Source organism: Lissotriton helveticus, chromosome 5_1, assembly GCF_964261635.1.
Source record: "Lissotriton helveticus chromosome 5_1, aLisHel1.1, whole genome shotgun sequence".
NCBI lineage: Eukaryota > Metazoa > Chordata > Amphibia > Caudata > Salamandridae > Lissotriton > Lissotriton helveticus.
Window position 1 is genome coordinate 1,955,279,990 of NC_136065.1, and position 26,741 is coordinate 1,955,306,730.

The following is a 26,741-nucleotide window of genomic DNA, read 5'->3' on the forward strand; positions in this document are numbered from 1 at the left end:
TGGGCCCTCAAGAAGCTCCGGCCTTACCTCTTCGGAACCCACTTCCGGGTACAAACAGATCATCGGCCCCTGCAATGGCTAATGCAAATGCGGGGAGAGAACCCCAAACTATTGCGATGGTCCATCTCCCTGCAGGGGATGGACTTCACTGTGGAGCATCGCCCTGGCCAAGACCACGCCAACGCGGACGGCCTGTCCCGCTTTTTCCGCCTCGACGAGGAGAGTCCCCAAGAGGATGGGTGACTCTCCCCGCCTTCAGCTGGGGGGGACGCATGTTGGACAGGCCCCACGAAGGGCTCGCTCCCTCCCCGCATGACAGGGCCCAGACATCGGCTCTCCGGGTGCTACCCGCAGAAGCAACCCGCAACCCGTCCCCCTCCGGGACGCCGGCTCCCGGATATCTCTGTGCCACGGGCCCAGGCCCCCGTCAACCCCATTGCCCGGCCCAGCTACCATCTTGGACACTGCACCACGCGGCCGCGTGGCCTCGGCTCGACCCCAACCCTGGGCCTGGCCGGGCCCAGACATCCCGGCACCACCATCCATCCAGGAGGTGAACGGACCACTTGGCAGGTTAATGGGAGAAAGAAGTATCGATGGCTCTCCCCCGCCAGGTGCCGATCGCCCCCAGCCTCCCCGGGTGCTGGCTCCACCCCCCTGCTGGGTGTCTGGACTCCCTCATCCCGGACCTCCCGACCTCCCAGTGCGAGGGTCCGGACATCAAAGGGCGCCAGACCTATAACTGAGGCAGCCCCAGAGCAGGAAGGCAGTTGTATCCTGGAGTCGAGAGACACCGAGAAGAACTCATCCTTGACGGACTGCTGGCGCTGCCGCAGCCCTGCCTTGTGAACTATCGTCCTGCCTGCTGGCGCTGCCGCGGCCCTGCCTTGTGAACTATTGTCCTGCCTGCTGGCGCTGCCGCGGCCCTGCCTTGTGAACTATTGTCCTGCCTGCTGGCGCTGCCGCGGCCTTCTGCACCGTTCATCCTCGTGGGACCTGCTGGCGCTGCCGCGGCCCGTTGTAACCGTCATCCTCGTTGGGACCTGCTGGCGCTGCCGCGGCCCGTTGCCACCTACGACCTCTTCGGGACCTGCTGGCGCAGCCGCGGTCTGACCCGTCCGAACGCCGAGCTCGAGGATTGTGAGCTACCACCGTTTCACCTCAGTACCTGTAGGTACCAAGACTGTCCCGCTACCCCCTTCCCCTAATAGAGACTAGAATTGAGAGGATCATCGGGTCCTGATCTCCTTGTATCGTACCACCTTACTCAAAGAATTACCTATAAAAGGTGTTAAGCTGACCTTCGTGTGGTGTCCATCTGTGGGGGGGAAGTTACTTGTCTGTACGATCGCTGGAGACGGCCCTCACCGGAGGCCTCTCCCCTTGTGCTCGGCCGACCCTCCAGGTCCCCGTCTAACATTGGTGGCCAGCGGCGCGATCCGAACCAACGCGTACCGTACAGAGAGTAACTCACCCTACGACTAATCCACAATGACGACCAGAGAGAGCAGATCTGCAGAGAAATTCCAGATGGAAAAACTGGAAGAGTACAACCACCGAGAGCTAAAACAATTTTGCATAGAACTAGGCATTGCTACCACCGGTCTGAGAACGAAAGAGGACTTCAAACACGCCCTAGAATCCTGGGCAGAGACAAATACCGCCGGACCCCGGGACCTCGAAGCCCCGGAAACAAACACCACCCTGACAGAAGAAAGGAGAACGGATCTCTCCCGGGAAGAGATCCGAGAACGAGAGAAAAATAGACTTCACGAGTTAGAGCTGGCACGGCTCAAATTAGACGGAGAATTGAAACTGGCAGAACAAAAGATGAACTTAGAACACTTACGGCTCCAAGAAGAGTGAGAGGAGAAGCAGAGACAGAGAGAACTCGAAGAAAAAAGACTGACATACGAACACGAGTGCAAGCTAGCGGAGATAGAGATGCGCAAACAGAACAAAGACCTAGGGGTGCCCGAGCAACCGCGCCCCCCAGGTACTACCGATCAGAAGGTCCACATCCCCAAAGATGTGGTCCGGGAATATGTCCGGAACGACGACATACAGCAGTGGTTCAAGGCCTACGAGATCGCCATAGGTACCAAGACTGTCCCGCTACCCCCTTCCCCTAATAGAGACTAGAATTGAGAGGATCATCGGGTCCTGATCTCCTTGTATCGTACCACCTTACTCAAAGAATTGCCTATAAAAGGTGTTAAGCTGACCTTCGTGTGGTGTCCATCTGTGGGGGGGAAGTTACTTGTCTGTACGATCGCTGGAGACGGCCCTCACCGGAGGCCTCTCCCCTTGTGCTCGGCCGACCCTCCAGGTCCCCGTCTAACACCTCCACACCAGTTCACCTTTTCTGGGTTCAAAGCCCCAAAAACACTTGACTTAAAAGTCTATGCCTGCCATCTTTCCAGTTATGGTTACTGGGGAACACCTCTTCTCTGCCAACGCTGTTTCATATCAGACTACGTCCTTCTTTCTGGTCCGTGCATCTGCAACGTGCTTCGGATTGCACAAAATCACTCCATGCTGCTCTGTATGTCCTCCATGTTGACTCAGCCAATGACCGCTCCAACAGCCCAAGCACATAAGTCAAGGGCCCCAGTATCTGTTGTATTAGGTCTAGCTTGAACTTGTTCTTACTCAATGCATACTGTAGTACTCCCCATAATGTCTGTATTTTGTCTGCGGGTAGGCCTGACTAAATGGCCATTGAGTCGAGCAACATGCCCTAGAATGTCAAACGCGTCGTCAGGCTCTCCCTGTTCTCCACAACCAGTGATATTCCAATATGTTCTGTCACTTCCTGAAAAGCTTTCAGAAATTTCACACACTCCCCCCTGCACTCTCCCTTCCCTACCATGAGAACATAGTCAAGGAAGTGCAGCGCATGCTCAGACCTTGCTCCCGTCCTCACTGCCCATTTTAAGAACGTGCTAACAGTCTCAAAGGCTGCGCAGCTATGGAGCACCCCAAAGTCATAGGTTTATCAATGTAGAACCGTCCCTGGAATTGGATGTCCAGCAATGGCATATCCTCCAGGTAAAGCTGGAAGAGACGGAAGGCGGATTTAACATCAGCTTTAGCCATTTCCGCTTCTGCCCTGCAGTTCCTAATCATCCGACAGCCTCATCAATACCGGTGTAGTCTACTCTAAATTTCTTCTGATCAATGTAGTCATTAATTGATCTACCCTCAGGCCATGACAGATGATGAATTAGCTGGTTCTCCAATCGGTGATATGATTAGATTATCAATTGGCGGGGACTCAAATGGGCACTTCATCCTACCATTGTCAATTCTTTGTCTAGCCTGTCCTATACCGTGCATTCTTTCCTCCAACACCATTTTAGGCGATTCAGCCAACTCCTGCATCTGGGTCCCATATACCTAATCCGAAACACTGCTGCAAAACACTGCTCCAAGTACCCCACAGCTCTGTGAGCAGCGCACAACTTCAACCATTTTTTTGTATCCCCACCTGGAATGGCATAATTACCTTTTCATTTACACTCCTACATACCCCCCCTTTCCTGTGGACCTTTTCCTCCATTGCACTGCATGACCGGGAGCCCACAAGTTACATTTCTGACATTCAAGCCTAATCATACAGGGCAACCCATAACATGCTCCCTTGTTACTATGTTCCAATAGGATCTGACCAGTCCTACTCTCCCATCCTCACAACAGAAAAAAGGGTTTTAAGTTTACGGAATTCACGGGCGCTCAAACAGTATTAACCTAGATATATTTGATAGATTCCTGAATACTGGTGCTAAGAGGCACAAGGGGAGCTTGGCCCTGATGGACAAATGGGGAGGCTGGGCCCAATTAAATCAAAAACAGAAGAAATTGCCTCGCCACTTCTACTTTATCATACACTTAAGGAAAAGTTGAGAACACTGTTTGTCGTACTCAACTAGGTATTTTTATTTATACCAATCACTTTTTGATTTCAAATTATATTTTGTCATAACAACCTACTTATGATCAGACAAACAAATATATACACAATATACAATCAACATTTAGTGTGACTTATATACATAACGACATGTTATCACAACAAATAATATTCACTATTAGCAAAGAGATTTAGATACAAAAGCTTTTCACAACAGACAACAATATTTACAATATGATAAATGAAACACAAATTGACAAGTGAAAAAAGACTTTGTGCGAAACACAAAATTGGTGATGAAAAATTAGGAAAGGAACGTGAAAACAAATTCAAAATTAATTGTCAGACAGCGAATGCTGCTATCCAAATTGTCCTTTCTAATTGGCCGACGCGTTTCGAATCCTGGTGATTAAGTACCGGATTCTCATCAGGGCACAATTATTCTGTCTGTGAAATTTTAAAGAGAAAAGATAGCGTTTCAGTTTGTGGAATTGAAAAGACAGAGCTCCCTGTATAGTGACATACAGCAGGGGGACCTACCGGGTCTTCAGTAGAAACGGATTCGAGGTATAGTTGGGAGTGCAGGCTGGATTTGCTCCTAGAGGAGTCAAGGGGGCAGAACTACCTGCAATAGGGTAGATTACTATTAGCGCGGATAGAACATAAACAGTGCCCAAGTCGATTGAAGAGGGGACTCAAAAATGCAGAAATGCAAAAAGGCACATACCGCCAGCTGCTTCGTTGCTGAACGTGGGCAGTCGCCTTTGGAACTGGAATTTAATCCTTCCACGAATTTGCACTGAATGGTGAGTCCGGGCGCTGTGCAAGAACAGTGCGGGATTAATATATGTGTCTGGAGTTGGTGTGTACATAGAGCATAAAGTTAGTTGTCGGAAAAACGTACCTTTGTTTTTTCTTTTTTGATCGCTCTGCGCGGGGGGTCTGGTCATACGGATCAATCTGACTTCAGACGCCAGCGCGTACAATGTTTCCCAGGCTCCGGTTACTGTGGGCAAATGGAACCGGGTTAGTGTGAATGCGCGGAGGCGCGAGAGTGATCAAAAGCGGGCGGCATGGCTCCGCGGGAGCGGTGCTTACCTCCGTCTTGCTTGGAAAGCGTTTCCGCATACTGTGTGGATCCAAAGATGGACGCCGCCGGTGTTACCATGGCAAAAAGCACACCGCCGTGCGCTGTGGTTTGTGGGGCTTGTAGTTCTATCCGCGCATGGAAAAGGAAGTTAAGTTACATGCAGTGAATCAACCGAGGAACTAATGAGACGGACCAGTCCAGGCACTAGGACTAGAGGCACAACTGGGCTATAGTCTCGCAATTTCAGACAGACTATTCAAGCCCTTGCGGACACTGTTGAATTTTAAGATAAGGTATGCTTCCTTTTTAAGGAGCAATCGGTCCAAGTCCGCGTTGGTCGTTGATGGACGTAATGTATACAATACCGTCCACCTTAGCTCATTGGCATCGTGTTTGGCAGTCAGAAAATGTTCCACCATGGGGGCAGTCGTGATTTTGTTTTTAATCCGAGACCGGTGTTGGCAGATGCGTGTATTAACTTGTTGGGTAGTTTTGCCAATGTAAATTTGGTGGCAAGGGCACTGCACCAAGTACACGACGTTTTTGGTTTTACAATTAGAAAATTCTCGGTGTCTCCCTTGTTACTATGTTCCAATAGGATCTGACCAGTCCTACTCTCCCATCCTCACAACAGAAAAAAGGGTTTTAAGTTTACGGAATTCACGGGCGCTCAAACAGTATTAACCTAGATATATTTGATAGATTCCTGAATACTGGTGCTGGCAGGGAGGGGGGGACCCAAAATAACCCCTCAATTCAAATGTGCCCGAAACACATCTAAAACATACAACACAAAGTCCTGCGCACTCAAAACAAGTATACAAAGTAGTGTGCTACTACATGTAATTGAATAGAAATGTGTCCAACGTCGATTCTTGGAGTTTCATGTATATCTCCTTTTATTTGATCATCACATCAATGGTAATTTACAGCCAGCCGACACGTGTTTCGTTGTAGGTCTGTACATACACAGATGCTACAACTCTTCAGGGCTGGAAAAATACAAAAAGGGATGACCTGTAGCAAGCCTGCTTAAAAAAAAGTTTCAATACTAAATATATTAAATTGTCCACCTCGATGTGACATTTACTATCTAATAAAACACCTAATCATGTGGAACCCTCAAGAAGTTGAAACGTAATGGTCTGTGATATGTAAATCAAGATCAAATAGTAATTACAATTCAAAAAACCAACGAATTATAATATGCGTCACATTAAAGAGTAGTGAAAAGACACCCGTGCCACTTCTAAACATAAAAATGAATAATACCTAGAAAGTATTTGTCACTGTAGATTCATGCGCAAATATACAATATATATATAAAAAGAAATCCAAAAAAAGGGACAGACTTGTCAAATAAACCGCAAGCAGCCCATCATTTGTGTGTTTACACAGAATGAATCAATTTTCAAAGCTACCTCAATGGCTGGATCCTCAAAATTATGGCTATTCATGTGTAAAAAGGTACTCTCCCATCCTGTCTCCCCCTTGCCTCCCTCCCCTTCTGCGTGTACATGACAACTCTCGTTGAGAATTTCAGATTTTCTTTACTTTTAGCAAGGAGCAGGTTGAGATACAGACTGTTACAGTAGTCTGTCACAAAGAGTACACAGAAAGACATCTCATTAGCATGTTGTTCTTTAGGGAGATAAGGAAGGCTTTTTTAAGATGGTGCTAAAATATCTGATTACTGAGTCACTCTAGGCTTTGCATAGCCCAAGATTCAAGAGGACTCGAACAGATGTCACATCCAGAGTTTGCGATATCTCATTCTAGCTGATCACAAGATGTCCTCCCACTTGGCTCTCTGGTTCCGCATAATCATAGGGTGTGTCTTACTGGAGTTCAGTTGATGAAGATGCAGCACTACCATTGCGGCAGTGACCGAAACTCTTGCATGCAAGGCAGGGACAGGGGTCTGATTGTCCAGACGAAACATGAGCTGCGTGTTGTCTGCATATGAAAGCTAAGGAGCTGGACAGTCGTATCCTCTTGGTTAAAGGCTTGATGCAGATGCGAAAGACTGGGGACAGGGTCATGCCTCACAGTGAGAAATGCTCCATCTGGGAAATAACCCTCTACATACGGAACAGGGGAAGAGAAAGAGACTGCGAACCAAGGAATGATGTAAACCACTTCTCATTGCCTGTAATCCAGAGTTTTCCTTTTCTCTGAATCAGGTTCAAGGGGGAACGATCAACAGTTTCAAATGTGGTGGACAGGTCCATCAGGATATCCTTGGCTGAGTCGCCCTCACGCAAAGTAGGCACAAGTTCGTCCATGGCCCGATGACCAGGCGGGTTGTGTCCCTCTGCACAGGCAGAATCTCAGTTGCTAGGATCAAGCACTTCTGCACCCGTCAAAGAACTCTCCAAAAAATTGTCCAAACAGGAAAAAGGAGTAATGGGATTTTAACTGTTAAGGGCAATAACAGCTATTTTGGACATTTTCCTGCAAAGAGACCACCCCACATTTCTACTCAGCCGCGATCAATCCAGAGGATCGGGGCTTGCCTTTCTCAACAGTGGCAGTGGTGGACTTTCTCCGCAGTGGCAGGTGCTAGAGATTTCTAAACAGCAACCGGACAGAGTATCATTGATAGAGCCAGTGTTTACTCTGGCTTCAGACTCTGTCCCTCAGCTGAAGAGCGGCAGACAGTTGATGTATAGACCTCGGCAGCCACCAACCATAACTGCCAAGAACAAAGTAAACAGGCATTAGAAATGCAATCGGGCTCGGATTTATTTGAGTTTGAGCTAATGGCATTGTAAATGCCAATGTCTTTTTGCCATGTGTTATGGAGTGTGTGCATGTGGTGTGTAGTGGAAGTATGTTGGTTGAATTGTAATTTTACCAATGGTGGCATGCTGTGCTTTATATGAATATGTTTAAAAGTAAAGTGTACCATACTGCGATTGCTTGGTGGAAAAGTGCACTGCCGGCTGGAGGTGTGTGTGCCTGGTGGAAGGGTGCACTGACGGCTGGTGGGTGTGTGCTTGGTAAAAGCGTGCACAGATGGATGATGGTTGTTGGTGTTTGTGCATGGTGAAAGCATTCATTGACGGCTGGGGGTGTGTTGTTGTGTGTGTTGTTTTCTGTGTGCTGGTGAGTGTGTGGTGGTGAGTCTGTGGGGGTGAGCCTGGGGAGTGAGTGTGGTGGTGAGTGTGTTGTGTTGAGTGGTGACAAGTGTGTGGTGTTGAGAGACTGTGGTGTGTGGTTTGTGTGTGCGTTATGTGTGTGTGGTGTTTTCTGCACACTCACACACTGCCCCTACACATTCACACACTGCTCACCCGCACACTCCCAATGTCACCCTGCATAGTCACACACTGTTTACCCTGCACACTCATTCTGCACACTCACACAATGTGCACCCTGACACACTGTCTCTGCAGTCACTCTGCACTCACTGCCTCTCTGCACTCTCTGCCTCTCTGCGCACTCACTGCGCACTCACTCTGCGCACTCACTCTGCACTCACTCTGCACTCACTCTGCACTCACTCTGCACTCACTCTGCACTCACTCTGCACTCACTGTCACTCTGCACTCACTCTGCACTCACTGTCACTCTGCACTCACTCTGCACTCACTGCCACTCTGCACTCACTGCCACTCTGCACTCACTGCCACTCTGCACTCACTGCCACTGCGCACTCACTGCGCACTCACTCTGCACTCACTCTGCACTCACTCTGCACTCTGCACTCACTGTCACTCTGCACTCACTGTCACTCTGCACTCACTGTCAGTCTGCACTCACTGTCACTCTGCACTCACTGTCAGTCTGCACTCACTGTCAGTCTGCACTCACTGTCAGTCTGCACTCACTGTCACTCTGCACTCACTGCCACTCTGCACTCACTGCCACTCTGCACTCACTGCCACTCTGCACTCACTGCCACTCTGCACTCACTGCCACTCTGCACTCACTGCCACTCTGCACTCACTCTCAATCTGCACTCTCAATCTGCACTCTCAATCTGCACTCTCAATCTGCACTCTCAATCTGCACTCTCAATCTGCACTCTCAATCTGCACTCTCAATCTGCACTCTCAATCTGCACTCTCAATCTGCACTCTCAATCTGCACTCTCAAACTGCACTCTCAAACTGCACTCTCAAACTGCACTCTCAATCTGCACTCTCAAACTGCACTCTCAATCTGCACTCTCCACTCTCAAACTGCACTCTCAATCTGCACTCTCCACTCTCAATCTGCACTCTCAATCTGCACTCTCAATCTGCACTCTGCACTCTCAAACTGCACTCTCAAACTGCACTCTCAAACTGCACTCTCAAACTGCACTCTCAAACTGCACTCTCAAACTGCAATCTGCACTCTGATTCTGCACTCTCAATCTGCACTCTCAATTACTAAAAAGTCACCACAGCGAAGACGAATCACTGGGCAGATGACATAAAACACTAAGGAATGTGTCTGGCCAAAGCCCTGGAGATACCTTTTTTTTCTCTTTAACATTAGGAGCTCGAAGCTCCACCCACTTCGTGGGCGTAGGCCGAGCCCTAAAAAGCATTGCAGCCCTGCTGTAAAGTGCAGGTATTCCTCCTTTCAGATGGTGCAGGTACTCGGTAACCGACTGTGCGGCGCAGTCAAAGCACAGGCTGAAGCGCACTCGATAGCTTCCTGTAGCTATGCAACTTTGTATGGCATAGTGCTGCGTTCTACTGAAGATTATAGCATTGTGCAGCATGGCAGATACCACTAGAACATGTGAGGGGGCATGGATTCCGAGTGAATCCAACTAATTTGTGACACCTCTATCTACCCACCCCCTTTCGGCTTTTTGGGCGCATTGCATTCTGGAACTTGTAGTCTACGGTTCCTATTGGCTGAGTCCCCGCGTGCTTTTGGCTTTCAGTACTGGCTGAAGCAGCATTAAATGCTTTCAGTCTGCAGTCCGTGGCGCTGCCTCGCGCCTGTCCAGTCTCTTTGAGAAGCAGCATTTGTCGCATCCTCCTCCTCCCTGCCGCAGGAGCCTTTCCCTCCTCGAGAGCCCCATCACTTTCTCCTCGCCATGGCGACGTACAAGGTGACGGTGGCCACCGGCTGCTTCCTCCAGGCAGGGACCATGGACTCAATCTCCCTCACCCTGGTGGGGGAGCGGGGGCAGAGCCCCAAGCACCCCCTCAACAACTTCACGAGGGACTTCAGCGCGGACGCCGTGAGTATGAGGGGCCCTGGGGGGGGGGGGGGGGGGGCGTGTCAGGTGCACCCGGGAGCATCTCTTCCACACATGACCCTCTCTAGGGGCACTAAGATTTGCACTGCCCGTAGTCCCATCACACGCAGGCGGCTATGGAAGCCCGAAAACAAATGGAAGCGCACTAGCTGGTAAAACAGTCCTGAGGGTTAATGCTCCTGCTGCTGAGGTATGGGTGTAGCCTGCAGGTCTCAGGCAAGAATCCAACGGACAAACCTAGGTGAGCGACTGTACATTCTCTAAGCTCCGTGTTTAATTTGCAGATCACACCCTCGTATCCGGGTAAGATAGCTCAGTTGGTTAATGTTGCTGCAATCTTTGTATATTCACGAGGCAACAGGGTTGAACGCTGGTCGAGTACATCAGTGAGTTAATGGTTCTTCAGCCAGTGTCTCCTTCTGGCCATGGTTTCTATATTGGTTGTGTCTGTGTGCAACTGGTGCTGGAATCTGTGTATTCTACCAAGTGCCGGGGCAGGACGTTCCGAGCTTCGCCGATACGGATGAGGGAGGGGGCCGTGGGCCCCCGTGTCTTGCTGTCTCAGCGCCGGATGAGTGAGGCTAATGAAGCCCTTTCCCGGCCTGGCATGCAGCAGCTGCGCACTGAGCGCTGCTGAATGGTGAACGCGCCCGGCCATCTGGATTCACTTACGGAGGCACCCTGACAGCTCATAATTATAATTAATGTACTTCTGTGCGCGCACACGCACAACAAATGCCAAACATGGCGGACGAAAACTACATTTAGCCTATCACGTCAAGGCTACTAAAAAGACACCACAGCGAAGACGAATCACTGGGCAGATGACAAAAAACACTAAGGAATGTGTCTGGCCAAAGCCCTAGAGATCCTTTTTTTTTCTCTTTAACATTAGGAGCTCGAAGCTCCACCCACTTCGTGGGCGTAGGCCGAGCCCTAAAAAAGGAATTTCTTTTTTCATGTCTGGTTTGGCTGGGAATACACAGTCCCATCCACTCAGCTACCCTTTCCAACTTTGACCAAGAAACAACCCGTAAGTGCCCAGAACATTTGGAATTTTAACAGTATTTCTATTTCATTTGGAGCAGACCGGTTTTCAGCCAAGCTAACAAAATAGCAGATATAATAGGAGCTCCTCAGCCAGCACCGGGGAGGCATAGTGAGCAAAAGAACGATGGATTTAACCCAGAGCTCTTAACTGGGTTTGAATGTTTATTTTTTTTGCATGCTGTCCATCCTTTATGTGTCTTTTGCTTTCTCACCCGAAATGTGTCGGGTATGCCCAGATGTTGCTCCCTTGCTCGGAACTCCGAAACCGGGTCCAAGGATGCATGTTTCTGGACCAGGGAGGACCTGGCTTGGCAGTTCGGGCTGGACTGTTCCCATGAGAAGCAGGGTCAAGACTGATTTGCATATGGCTTGATCTAAACCAGGGTGGCGAAGTGAGCTAAATAACAATGGATTTAACTCAGATCTCTTGACTGGGTGTGAATGTTTGATTTGTTCCGCATTCCGTCCATCATTTGTATGTCTTTTTCTATTTCTTTGGGAGCTGACCGGTTTTCAGCCAAGCTAACAAAGAGCAGATATAACAGGAACTTTCCAGCCAGCACTTTTAAAACATATCACAGAGATCACCTACTAAATGACCACCTCTCTTCTGCTGGGACCAATATGGATGGATTCTATTCCTGGAACTGCAGCTGCCAGCAAGGCACGGCCCTCAGCAGAGGATGACTTTAGTCTCAGCAAAGGACCAATCTACCAAACCCTATACTAACCAACAGAAGGTACAATAAACACAATCTCATGTTGTTCAAAATAACATTTCTTCTAGTCATACATCTGTTCAGATACTTATTGGGAAATAAGGATTTCACAGGAAGATGGCAGCTGTTATATTCGTGGTCAAGGGGTTAAAAGGGAGAGCGTGTGTAGTGACCTAGAGTTCTTATGGTCCAATTCTATTCCGGTCAGGCACTCAAATTCATCTGGGATCACACTCTTTACGAATTCTGTTCTATTTGCTCTAATCAATAATACGATGAATGCAGTCTGGGTCTGATCATTCGTTGAAATGGGAAAGTGACAGAAAGTGTCAAGGCATTCTGATAATGACCCAGATAGAACACCTGATAAGAAACTCAGTCTGGAACAAGTGTGCCCTTATCAATAGGTCTTTGCCAACAAGAAACATCCCTAGATAATTCATCAAAGAGGTGTAGTTCAAATTGACGTCCCCATCTCTCCTATTTTTTTAAAGATACGTATAGGACCCCTTCTCCAGCACCTGCAAGTTATACACATCATTCCTAAAACTATGTCAAAGGTCTTCATACCTGGTAACGTTTAGTATTTAAGGACCACCACTCAACCTTTTAGGTAGAGACGTCCTTCATCTCAGATTATCATTCAAGATACTGTCCAAAGACGATCTTGGTTATTGCTGGCATTTAGAGAAGCTGATGCATCCGTCTTGAAGCTGGTAAGAACTGGGTACCCGGGGAGAGACGCGACCACATCATGTGTTTGCCTTTTGCAGGGAACACTTCCTCCATGGCTATCCTGATAATGACAGCACGAGATGGCAACAAGGTATGCAGTGCGCCAAATTCTTCCCAAAAATCTCTAGTTCTTAAGTTGCTCTACTACCTGCTCTTCTGGGGTAGCAGATAGAGGTAGATTTAGAGTGTTAGGCTTTAGATGACATTTTAACCATGTTAAAAATGTTCATTTTATTTTCATTATTTGCAACGTACCTTCTTGCTGTTTCTATGATATCCGACGTTTATTTTATATGAACTAAGAAACAGGTTCGCTCTGATGTAATTAATACTTTTAGTTAAAAGTATCTGTTCTTCTTTGTGCCATGTGTGAAATACTGTAAAGAGCGAAACAGGTTTTCTATTACCACAATGCCTCGGATCCGTTTCCGGGGATTGTTACTAACCCAAAATCAATAATTTCATTTTAGCTATGTACTGAGTGGAGTTCTGCGGGACTACAATAACCGGTCTTTCACATTCAAGTGCTGGTGCATTGAACTAAGTTCACCTACGTCACCCATGGGTGAGACAGCAAACCTTGTAGAACTACGCCAGAGTTGTAGCTTCTGCAAAAATAGTTAATGGGAACAACAAAGTGTTACAATATTTTGTTGGGTATGCTCAGGAGGTCATATGAAGAAGTATGTGACCAGGTAAGGCGGCTGACAAGAGCATAGGTCACTGCAGTCAAAAACAGCTGTGAAACAGGCTAGTCATTCAAGAATTATTACAGCATAGATAATCAGCCTACTCATTTTTTGATCCTACTTGACCTACATTCAGCCAAAACAACCATTCATCACAGCATCTCCAAGCCCTGAGGAAGCCCTAGTCCTAGTCATGGTCAAGGTGATGGACAAAGTTCTTGTGACAATGCACAGCACCACCTAAAGGGGGATTTTTCTTTCAGGCCTGAATCAGTCAGCTCTGAAAGAACAGGGTCTGGTGTTTGGGAGCGTAGCAGCGCTACTTACTTGCAAGGGAGGCTCGCAAAGGCCGTGGATATTAAATGTCAAAGTGGAGGCGCTGGTTAGATAGAAGTGGACAACATGGAGGAGGGTATCAAGCAGATGTCTGATTAGGACAGATCTCAAGACGTTGAAGAGAGTACCCAAGGCCTCCTCCTTAATTTAGAAAGAGGAGGGGGGAGAGACTATCTCCTAGAATCTTGGCATTAACAAGCATTGGCAAAGCCAGTGAATCCCACCTATGCAAGGTATTGGCTTTTATTTTTATTTTTAACTGTCAGCATAGACAACGCCAGTCCCACACATCGGTGGGACCTATTGAGTTTGCCAATGACATGGTAACAATATGCCTTACAGGAAGTGATTTGTCAATCCAAACCAAACAAGCTCCAAAATTCAGGTGATCATATGTAATATATTCTCATCCCAGAGTAATCTTTCACCACTTTTTTTATTTGTTCGTTTTTTGCTTTCTTATCTCTTATCTTCAATAAATGGGTTAGGTCGCATCACAACTGGTGATATATCTTACCAATTCCAAATCTTGAGACAGACATTTTAAATGTAGAGATGTCAATGTGGTCTGTTTCACACTTCCAATAAATAAAGAAAATGCCCCGACATTCAATCAGTGGCTTCCATCATGCAGACTTCCCCGGTCTTGGTCAGGGATTTAAGAACATCATTGAGGACTACAGTTCTTATCCTTCCTTGCAACGTGGCGCAAGGCAGAGTGACCTATCTATCGAGTGTTGAAAGGGCCCATGAGAGACATTGTTTAGCTTGTGTATCTATTGAGAGCTGTACAAAGCACTACACGTCACCTACGAGTCTCTTCAAAGCAGTTGGTCAGAATGAGTGGCATGCCCAAATTATTGCCCGTCGACATATAAGGAACAATATTCCAAGTGCGCCAAAGTACTCAAAAGCTGCCCGTATAAAGCAATTGTGTTGTTACAGAGTATTTGGAAACGGGCCTTACAATAAAAGTGCCCTAGAACATTCCATCACTAAAGAGTTGTAATCAGGCGATATCCCTACATATGTCCATCATTCTCATTCTCTATCCTCAACTTTATAATCTATTTTCTCAAAATTTTACAATGTGTATTTAGGACGTCTTCATTTCCCCATCAGATGAAATTCGGACACCAATGATGCGGATAATAATTTAAGTCAGTGTGCTTGATTTCACATGGAGCACAATACTAACACCACACTGATAATGGCAATCATCAAGAAAAGCAATAACAGAGAGAAAAAAGTATTTTGCTAATCCTTTTAAAAAGCAAGAAAAAAAAAGCCCTAGGATGTGGCCACCACTAGTTGTGTCAGATTGCTTTTTTGTTGTGCGAGGGACAGCAGGGTGGTAGGCAATACAGAGGGAGTCGTCAAATGCAACATGGACAGCGGAGGGAGGATGGGGGCAAAAACTACAGGGACAGCGGGAGCAGGGACTGTGGGAGGGAGGGTGAAGGCAAAAACAACAGGGACAGAGGGAGGGGCTAAAGCAACAAGGATAGCAGGAGAAAACAGAAAGGGGAGAAGTACATGAGGGATGGAGGTGAAAAAGTGCTCCCATAGAATGCTCGGATAAAGAAGAAAGTAGCGCCTAAAAAGTAAGCAGTAGAAGGACACAAGTAGTGCACCCATTCTCCAGATGAGGAGCAAACAAACAAAGGGGAAGGAAGCCTATAGCAGCTGACCAATAAGAAGCAAGGAAAAGAGTGACAATGAAGCCAACCAAGTAAGTAATGGGTTGGCTCAAAGTCCACTGAATAGTACATGCACTGTCTCAAGCGAGACCTAAAAATAGGACTGTTTTTTTTTGGGGGGGGGGGGGGTATACTGTGTACTTTAGTCATGGGAAGTTGAAACATCGCTTGCCTGCTATTTGTCCAAATGCGATGTCAAGATATAACATTCGGTTATTTGCAGGGTTATTTGGCAATTATGAAGTTCGTACTATTTTATGTGATTCTTTCAAGAAATGTACCTTGTTTCCCACCAACTGTGAGGTTTATTACAGTGGGAAACATGTCAGTTTGTAATTCTTATGTTTTTGACATGTTCCATACACATCTTGTTTTTGATTCATGTGTCAGAATTAGCAAGTTTCCATGTGGGTTAAAGCTCTGTTTTTGGGATTTCAGTTTTCGATAATGTTTGTGTGTGCCGATTGCTTCGGTCTGCGGGCCAGGTTGGGAAGTTTAATGATCTACATTTTGTTTGTTTTGGGAGCACAATGTGACTATTTATTTTTTGACGTACAATTTCGTATTGCTTCCCATACTTCATGTCAAACAAAGAAACTAGACAACCAGCACAATGGTCCAAGTCGTGCACGTTTTGCGACCTCCTTGGACATGAGGCACTACCATCACACGTCTGCACACTCACAATGACATCATACAACATGTATTCATGCAGGACATGTAGTTACGGATGCTCAGTCACTCGACAGTCAGGGCACGGAACCTGCCAGCTCCTTTGACAAATGGTTTCCTCGTCATCCCAAAGTCTACACATTCGAGGCACAAAACACAACAAAAACGAAAAGTTTAACAATGCATCATCTTAATTTAAAATTCCCTAGACCAGACTCAAACACAAAGCCTGTCATCACAACTACTCTTATACACAATGTTCCCCCAGGACATCCACCTTACTTTACCAGATTCTTCATCTTTCACACGCAACTCACACATCCCCACAAGGTCAACAAGGCACCACACACTTGCACACAGGAGTGCAGCTAGCTACCCAACACCCAGTCACAGAAGCTTATCAAACCAACAAGACCAAGTGCTAGGCCAAAGAAAGCACTTAATCTGCACTCCGTACCATACCCTCTGGAAACTGCACGGGGGAGGAATAGGTATGTCTACTAAACACTAGGTTGGTATCCTCCAGTACATGCATTCTGAAAACTTGACAATCAAGAACACGTCAGCGAGGCAACCAATGACACCAACCACGTAAAGTACTCACCTACAATACACTACAGCTAAACATCAGAGACTACCATTCAAACGCAATTAAATGACTTCATTAAGGCAAACTGAATAAAATGCACCACCGAATAACCTCAAATGTATTCAGCTTCCTGTAACACACTCCTGACATAACCTAAAATGTATCCAGTTTCCTGTAACACACTCCAGACATATCTTTCCATTTGACGACAAAATGGTGCCAGAGCACACTCAGGCGACACTTGTGGCTATCATCCAGAATACCGCAGTGTACTACACTTCCCACATTTTCACTGCACGGGGTACTTCCCCTTGCAATCTCGTGACATGGTACTTTTCTTCTCCCACATCACATCCATTGGGAGTTCCCCCATTCACCTTCACATGACAGGATACTACACTTCCTCAACTTCGTATACCATGGGGTGCACCCCCCTACAACCTCTAGCAAAAAGGTACTACTCTTTCCAGAGTTTGCATCAACACACACAAGTGTACTACACTTTTATGTCTCGCAACAGGGTACTACTCTGCCACACTGGTGCAAAACGTGAACATACGCAACCAGTATGTATCTACACAACAACACCCAGATGGGTATTACATCCTCTTCTGCAAACAGCTACCCAGACACCAATATGATACAAATGTCTGGAGTCATTCAGGTAGGAGATAAGTTCTTTATTTCATATTAAGCTGTTTGGTTACAGGAACAGCCGCTAGATTCCATAAGACGTCTGCCCCTCCCATACCCCCCCCCCCGCCACTGTCTCCATCACCAGGCTTCCACTCCACACCACAGACCAACATTCTATTACATCATTCATTCTCAGCATTCCAGACACCAGCTCAGACATACAGAGAATGGGAATGCATGTTACTACATTTTACCAACCTTCACAATTGAGCTTGTCTGCTTGATCATCTGTTGTATATATACACCATAGTACAAAGCAATTTGTTGCAAAAGTCAAATCCAGTAGAATACCGGAAGGTAGGTCTGAACAGTTCCTCTGCCTGCCGTGTTCTGTGCTCCCACAGAGCACTCTATGCATCAATGGATTTCTCTACAGAATCTCATTACATCAAAAGAATCTAATTACATCAAAGCAATACAACACACCCCCTCCCACAATAACAAATAATATTTTCCTCGCACAATAAAGTAACATTTTCTGGAAAAAGACAAAATGTTAATTTGAACGATAATAACCCACAAATAAATTCATCCGGTCAAAATATCACAGCCAAACATTCCCCCATCACAACTCTCCTCAACATCTATTTCTACTGTCTCTTTCCCATTTATGCAATAACCGTTTAACCAATTAGGCGGCCAGCTCTCTCTCTTATTCCTGGTTCCTTCAGTTCCTCCACGCATCCCAAGTCATCATCAACCCTACTACCTACATCACTCCTGCTTGCACTCTCATGACTAGAAAGCACCACCTCATCCGAAACACCAGCACCTGATTCACATTCACCACCAGTTATACATCCAACGTAGAATTCCTAGCCGTGGGCAAAATACACAACTTGTCTTCCCAGTCCAACCACTGATTACCACCTTTAGTGACCACACCACCCTTTCTACAACTCATGCGAACCTATTCAAAATCCATACCTTTGCAAATTCCAAAACTCTGACTGCAGTTTGTAACACTACTACCACTTGACTCAGGACCATAAAATTGACTCACCTTTAGGCACTTTAAAAGGCTTTTTACTTCTTAACACAAACAAAACCAATTAATAGGAGGGTCCAAGGGTAAGTTTAACGACCCACACTAGATACATACCCCTAAGTACAATACTCACAAAAAACGGTATCTAGGGGTCAGATGACCATGTGACTCAACTGTGGACACGGACACTAACACATCACGAAAGGAATAGTGGATACCCAAAAGTGCAACAAATGTGACATGTGATTACCACGTGACAACTCAAACGAAAGGGCAAATATTCCCATCAGTAACCGTCCTGTACCGCCCTTTTTAGCATCATTTGGGTTCTCCTTGCCCAGGAGACAAGACAACACAACACCGCCTAATAATGTTAACAAGGCTATGTGTAGTTATTGAAAAGATGTGTTATCAATAAGGGTGGTATATATAGGATATATAAGTATATGTGAGGTTACTGAATAAGCAGTGTGAATAAAAGTGAAAATAAGTGAAGAGATGTGAATACAAATAAAATTGGATAAATTGAGAAAATGGTGATTTTAATAGTATTTCTCAATTGTCCAAATCTAAAAGCAAAGTGAAAGTACAGATTTAACAAAATATCTGTCAGCAATATTGGTCAGCATGTTTCGGCATTTGGAATGAAATAGTTCATATGCCTTCTTCAGGACCTGTTTGTAACTACTGCTTATGAAGTGAAAGTTAAAATCAATGTCACCTGCAATGTTCAGGTTTCATAATCCACCACGTACCATTTGTAGTGGTGATGGCACTTCACCCCACCTGGCTGCAGCTCAGGTTTAGAGGAGCACTGCTCTATCCGTCGGTGTCTTCGCACAGTCGTCTGTGCTGTCTTAGCCAATCATACACCTTAAAGCAAGTGGGTTTCACTACATGCTTGGTATCATTATATAACTTTGCTTCCTTATAAACATCCACCAACTTTTCCTGCACTAACTCCAATACCACTGCTCCACACCCGTACCACACATCCATGCAGGATTATACTTTGTCCTCGGGTTCCTCCCTCTCATGAGCAAAAACAGTGAGAATCCTGCAATATCATTACACGTTACTCTATAGGCCCATACTGCTTTGATAACTTGTGCTTCCCAATCACTGTTAGTAGCAGCTGCTGATTGAATGACCCCTTTGATTACTCAGTTAAACCTCTAAATCGTGTTGTTGTCGCTAGGATTATATAAGGATTTAGGGCCAGATGTAGGTAATCCCAGGTTACCGATTCTTAAATACCGAATCATACCGATTCGGTATTTAAGAACTGGCAATCGGGATGTAGGTATTTTTACCGATTCAATTACCGAATCGGTAAAAATCGGTAATTACCGAATCGGTATTTACAGATTCGGTAATTGCCATTGATTCCTATGGGCCTTGAGGCCCATTGGAATCAATGGCAATTACCGAATCGGTAAATACCGATTCAGTAAAATTACCGAATTTACAAGGGGGACAGGGTGTCACTTTGACACCCTGTTGCACCCCAGATTCTGGCTTGTGTGCAATGTGACACATACATGCCCTTAGGGCATGTATGTGTGCCACATGGCACCGGTGTACATGCACAGATGTGCATGTACACAGAAATTCATAATTTACCACCAAATATTATTTGGTGGTAAATTATGAATCGGTAATGGCCTGTGGCACTGTTTAAAGTGCCACCTACATCTGGAATTACCGATTCGGTAAATATACCGTGTCGGTATTTTAACGAATCTGTAAATTTACCGATTCGGTAAATATACCGTGTCGGTATTTTACCGAATCTGTAAATTTACCGATTCGGTAAATTTACAGATTCGGTAAAATTCGGGCCCCCTACATCTCAAAAACCAATTACCGGTCGGTAACGGCCGAAATCGGCCGTTACCGACCGGTAATTGGCGACCTACATCTGGCCCTTAGTCCTGTGTCTAATCTCAACTCTATTAAAATATTCTTTAGATAACTTAAACAACAATTGTACACCATTATCACTTAATATATTTGCTGGAATGCCCTCAGACACAAAAAAGTGTCCAAGAACCTCACTTCAGTATCAGTTATGTCCACAATGTCATATCTAAGAGTACCATGATCTACTTTTTTAACTCCCCCACCGGTCCAACAAAATCAACATCTACAGATTCCCAATGCTGTTTGGGAATACAGCAATGACTCAGATGGTTTCAAAGTATGTACAGATTTATCAGCGAAAGAACAGGTAGTGCATTTCCTAACAAATATCTCAACAGCCAAATCAACACCAGGCCACCAAAATAACTTTTTGACAGCAGATTTTGTTCTAACCACTTCAAAGTGGCCCTCATGACACAAACTAATTATCACGTCACACAACCCAAAAGGAGGTATAATTCGTTCCCCCCTCAAAACTAACCAATTCTCAACAGAAAGTTTAGATCCGACTTCCCAGTACGATTTCAAATCATTGTGGAGATTGTTTGTTTTTCCTTGGCCAATCACTTCCTGCAAAATTCTGTTACCATACTCCAAAGTCCACTTGTCCTTCTTGATTGCAGTCGTACCACAATCGTGTACCAACATCACTTGAAAATTGTTCAATGCGTCATTCTCATACTCTTCTAGCTGATCTGGCAAACTGGACAGACAAATCAGCCTCAACGTTATCCCTTCCAGGCATATACTCAACTTTATAAACATAGTAGTGAATGTGCATAGATAACCTAGCAATCCTGGGAGATGCACTCACTGTTCGTTCTTTTGTCAACAATTATACTAAAAGCTTATGAACAAACAGAATAACTAAAGGACTCCCCCATATAAAGGCCGTAAATGATCCAAAGCCCATGCACAGGCCTCTTTTCCGTTGATAGGATGTTTTACCTCAGATGATGACAAGAACCTAGAAGCAAAGGAAATTTCAGTTTCCTTCCCTTGATGTGTTAGAAATGCCCCATATATTTATTTTAATTGCATCAGTAGTGATATAATTTTCCAACTATGGGTCACAACTATTCAATGCGGAGACGTTAACAATATCGTGTTTGGGTCTACGAAAATCCTCTTCACACTGGGGTGACTTTTCAAACTTTGTCTTGTTCTTTAACAATTGTCTAATGCTGTAGGTTTTTTCTCTGAAAACCTGGGAACAAATTTTGCACCGTACTCTGCCATCCCCAAAAATGATCTAATCTCTTCCTTGTTAATAGGTGCTGGGGTTTTCCGAATTGCTGTATATAGAGCTGGTTTAGTTTTCACACCCCAACCATCTCCAATTACATGCTTCAAGTATGTTAAATTTTTTCCCCCGCAAATTGCATTTTGGAAATTCTACAGTTAGACCATACTTCTCCAGAATTCCCATCCCTTTTTGAAGTCTCACATCATGAGTTTCTTTGTTTTCTCCAAAAAGTAAGATGTTGTCCTGTAAAAATACTACAGCGTGTTCCTTTCCAAATAAATTGTGCATTAGTCTTTGGAAAATGGTCGCCACCGAAGCCAAACCAAACTGCATTTTGAACTGGAAGCACCCAAAAGGTTTTATGAATGCCGTGTACTGCCTGGAATTTGGTGCCAAAGAAACCTGGTGGTAAGCAGACGGCAACTCAATGGTGGAATTTTGCAACTTTCAAACGCATTACCATTTCATTGATCTTAGGTAATGGGAAAAGATATATCACAATGCTATTATTCACATGGCATAAATCCACACACAGTCAGATCTTTCCATTCTTCCATCGTTCTACCACCAAGGGAGAAATCCATTCTGAGGCTTCCATAGGCTCTATCATATCAGTTACAGTAAGCTGATTCCACTTCTTTTTAAACTTCCTCGCTCACCATTATTGGAATATTTAACACTTTGTGGTTTTTTAGGTTTGCATTATCCTTCAAAATGATTTTTTGTGCAAAACTCTGGAAATTCCAGTGTCTCACTGAAAACTCCAAGAAATGTCTTCATCATCTCAGTTTCAATTTTGACTCCGTCATCCACAACGAAAACTTTTTCATCACTATTGGGATCAAGTATGATCTGTAAACTCCCTTGATCCTACCAGTCCATAACTTGAAGACTCTTCCTCACAACATATAGTTTATCCCTTGAGCTTCTAATTTAGAACCTAAAAGTTAACTATCTTAATCCCAATGTATCTATTTTCTATCCACTGTATCCCTCAGGTTGTATGTCAGGTTCTAAAGTTGTGGACTAATGTTGTTAGGAATATGCTACTTACCAGTATGCATCTGTTCTTGGCATAGAGGGCTGCAGAGTGGTACATTTATGAATAGATTGCCATCTGGTGTTGGGCTCGGATGATTGCACTTTGTTTTTCTTCTGGAGAAGTCTTTGTTGTCATACATGACTCCTCCTCTCGGTGTTAGTGCGCATGGGCATCAGCTCCTTCCTTAGATTGTTTTGCCATAGTAGGGTTAGATGGAGTAGTGTAGTATAGTACATAAAGATATGCCCATGTAAGTGTATCTAACTAAGATAATGTTGGGACAGACACAGGTTTCCGGGGAGGCCGGTAGGGCATGTACCACTCTGCAGCCCTCTATGCCAAGAACAGATGCATACTGGTAAGTAGCATATTCCGTTCGAGGCATATGGGCTGCAGATGGTACATTTATGAATAGATTGTAAAGCAGTTACCTCCCTAGCGGTGGTCACCAGTGTCTGTCGCAACTGTTTGAAATAGAGTTTTTAATACAGCTTGGCCCACTCTGGCTTGTTGTGCAGCCTGTACATCAACACAGTAGTGCTTTGTGAATGTATGTGGTGTAGACCAAGTTGCTGCTCTACATATGTCATCTAGGGGAATGTTCCCTAAGAATGCCATAGATGCTCCTAGTTTTCGTGTAGAATGAGCTCTAGGAGGAACAGTTAATGTTCTCTTTGCTTTAATGTAACATATTTGTATACATCTTACAATCCATCTAGCGATGCCTGCTTTAGAGATAGGATTGCCCTTATGTGTTGGGGAAAATGCTACAAATAGTTGTTTAGTTTTCCTGAAGTTTTGTGTTCTTTCTATGTAGTACAAAATGGCTCTTTTGACATCTAGTGTATGTAGAGCCCTTTCTGCCACCGTCTGTGGCTTTGGAAAGAAGACTGGTAATTCCACTGGCTGATTGATGTGGAATGCTGAAATTACTTTAGGCAAGAACTTTGGGTTTGTTCTAAGAACCACTTTATTCTGGTGTAACTGTAGGAATGGTTCTTGTATTGTCAATGCCTGTAATTCACTTACTCTCCTGAGTGAGGTAATGGCTATAAGGAAAGCCACCTTCCATGTAAGGAATTGTATTTCGCACCTATGCATAGGTTCGAAGGGTGGCCCCATTAGTCTGGTGAGTACTACGTTGAGGTTCCAGACTGGGGAAGGTGGTAATCTTGGTGGAATGACTCTTTTAAGGCCTTCCATGAATGCTTTTATCGCTGGTACTCTGAACAGTGATATGTGTTGCCTGTTTTGTAGGTACGCTGCTATAGCTGCTAGATGTACTCTGATAGATGTGTACGCTAGATTACATTGCTGTAAGTGTAATAAGTAGCAAATAATCTCCTTTGTTGATACGTCCAGAGGGTTGATATTGTTATTAGTACAGTGTATAGCAAACCTCTTCCACTTAGCTGCATAACATGCTCTGGTGGTTGGACGTCTCGCTTGTTTAATTATCTCCATGCAATTTGGGGGTAGATCTAAGTACCCAAATTCTAGGATTTCAGGAGCCAGATCGCTAAGTTCAATTGAGTTGGATCTGGGTGCATTATTTCTCCATGGTTCTGTGTAAGGTGCATGGGTAGAATTCGTAGCTTTTGATGTGGCACTTGTGAGAGTTGCAGGAGCGTGGTGAACCACGGCTGTCTTGCCCACGTGGGTGCTACTAGTATCATGGTCATTGAATGTTGTTGCAGCTTCCTGACCACTAATGGGATTAGTGGGAGAGGGGGAAAAGCGTATGCAAATTTGTTGGACCAATTTATCCATAACGCATTGCCCTGCGACAGGTGATGTGGATACCTGGACGCGAAGCTTTGGCATTTTGCGTTCTGATGAGTGGCAAAGAGGTCTATCTCTGGTTGTCCCCATCTTTGGAAGAATGGCTGCAGTATTTGTTGGTGCAGTTCCCATTCGTGTATTTGTTCCGACTGTCTGCTTAAGATGTCTGCTATCTGGTTTTGGACTCCTGGTAGGTGTTCGGCTAACAGATAGATGTTTTGAGGAATGGCCCATCTCCAAATTTCCTGTGCTAGTCTGGATAGTTGGAGAGAGTGCGTCCCCCCCTGTTTTTGAATATAATACATTGCTGTCATGTTGTCTGTTCTGATCAGGACTGCTTTGTTGGTAACATGTATTTGGAAGGCTTTCAATGCTAGGAACACTGCTAGTAGTTCTAGATGATTGATGTGCAGTCTTCTTTCCTGCACACTCCACCTTCCTTGTACTGTGTATTTGTCCATATGTGCTCCCCATCCGGTGAGCGATGCGTCTGCTGTTATTGTCACCTGTGGAATTGGTTCTAGGAACGACCGCCCCTTGGCAATGTTTGTTATGTTCCACCACTTCAGAGAGCGGTGTGTGCGGTCGTCTACCAACACCAGATCTGTAATCTGCCCTTGAGCCTGATTCCACTGTGTCGCTAAGCATTCTTGTAGCGGACGCATTTGTAGTTTGGCATATGGTATTAGTAGTATGCAGGATGACATCATCCCTAATAGCTGCATGAACACTCTTGCTGTTAGTGAGTGTTGTGGCTGAAATCTTTGAATGACTGTAAGCATTGTTTGGATCCTGACTGGGTTGGGGTACACTTTGGCTTTTTCTGTGTCTATAGTAGCCCCCAGATATTGTTGAACCTTGTTTGGTTGTAGGTGTGACTTTGTGTAGTTCACCGTGAACCCTAGCTGGTGTAGTAGCTGAATTGTCTTTTGTGTGTTTTGAAGACATTCCTCTTGTGACCTGGCCTTTATTAGCCAGTCGTCCAAGTATGGGAAGACATGAATTTGTTGTCTTCTTAGGTGAGCTGCCACCACTGCCAGGCATTTTTTGAACACCCTTGGTGCCGTTGTGACACCAAACGGAAGGACTTTGAACTGATAATGTTGTCCTTCTACCACAAACCTGAGGTATTTCCTGTGGGCTTTGTGAATCGGGATATGAAAGTAAGCGTCTTTTAGATCCAGTGTAGAAAGAAAGTCCCCTTTCTTCAGTAAAGGAAGTACTTGTTGGAGCGTGACCATGTGGAAATGTTCAGAATTTATGTATGCGTTGAGAGGTCTTAGGTCCAGTATTGGCCTTAGAGACCCGTCCTTTTTGGGAATTAGGAAGTATAGGGGGTATACTCCTGTTCCTTGTTGGTGCTGTGGAACTTTCTCTATAGCATGCTTTTCTAGCAGTGATAGTACTTCTTGTTTTAACAGTGTCAGGTGATCTTGTTTCATTGGACGCTGTTTGGGGGGGATGTTTGGTGGGGTAGCTGTGAGTTCTAGGCAATAACCATGTTGGATAATTTGTCTCACCCACCTGTCTGATGTAATGTTTTCCCAGACAGGTAGGAACTGTGATAGTCGTCCCCCGACCGGTGTTATATGGTCTGGGGGGAGCTGTATGAAGTCACTGTTTTGGGGTTGGAGAGTTGCGGTTGTTGTTGTTTCCGCGACCTCTACCCTTGTTGTTGTTACCCCTGTAGCCACCTCTAGAATTACCTCTGGGTGTTGTAGGTGTAAAAGAGGTTTGCTGCTGGCTTGTACCTGTATTTTTGGATCCTCCTCTATAGGTGGATCTACGAAAGGAACCTCTTTGTGTCGGCTGTTGCAATGCTCCCATTGATTTAGCCGTTTCGGTATCCTTCTTCATCTTTTCTAGGGCCTCATCTGTCCCTGTGCCGAAAAGTGTTTTCCCATCAAAAGGTTGGTTCAGTAACGATGTTTGTACTTCTTGTTTGAACCCTGATACTCTGAGCCACACATGTCTCCTTAACATAATGCTTGTGTTTGTAGACCTTGCTGCAGTGTCTGCCGCGTCTAGGGCGCACTTTATTGAAGTGTTAGTAATTAACTTCCCTTCTTGTATGAGTTGATCTGCCCTCTTTTGATGTTCTTTAGGGAGATGTGTGATGAGTTTTTCTAACTCATCATAATGCGCTCTGTCATACCTTGCAAGTAGTGCTTGCGTATTAGCTATGCGCCAGCTGTTTGCCGCTTGAGATGCCACTCTTTTGCCAGAGGCATCTATTAGTTTAGACTCTTTGTCAGGAGGTGGAGCTTCTCCTGTAGATAAAGAGTTTGCTCTCTTACGAGCGTTTGTGACCACTAGTGAGTCTAGAGGAATTTGTCCTTTAATGTATATTGGGTCTTTTGGAGCT

The 26,741-nt window shown here is 45.3% G+C and overlaps 1 protein-coding gene across 1 annotated transcript in view; it reads right to left on the bottom strand.

The window, feature by feature from the left end:
• Positions 1–26,741, bottom strand: part of PCGF2 (polycomb group ring finger 2) — a 231,056-nt gene that overhangs the window by 141,185 nt on the left and 63,130 nt on the right. The window lies entirely within an intron of this gene.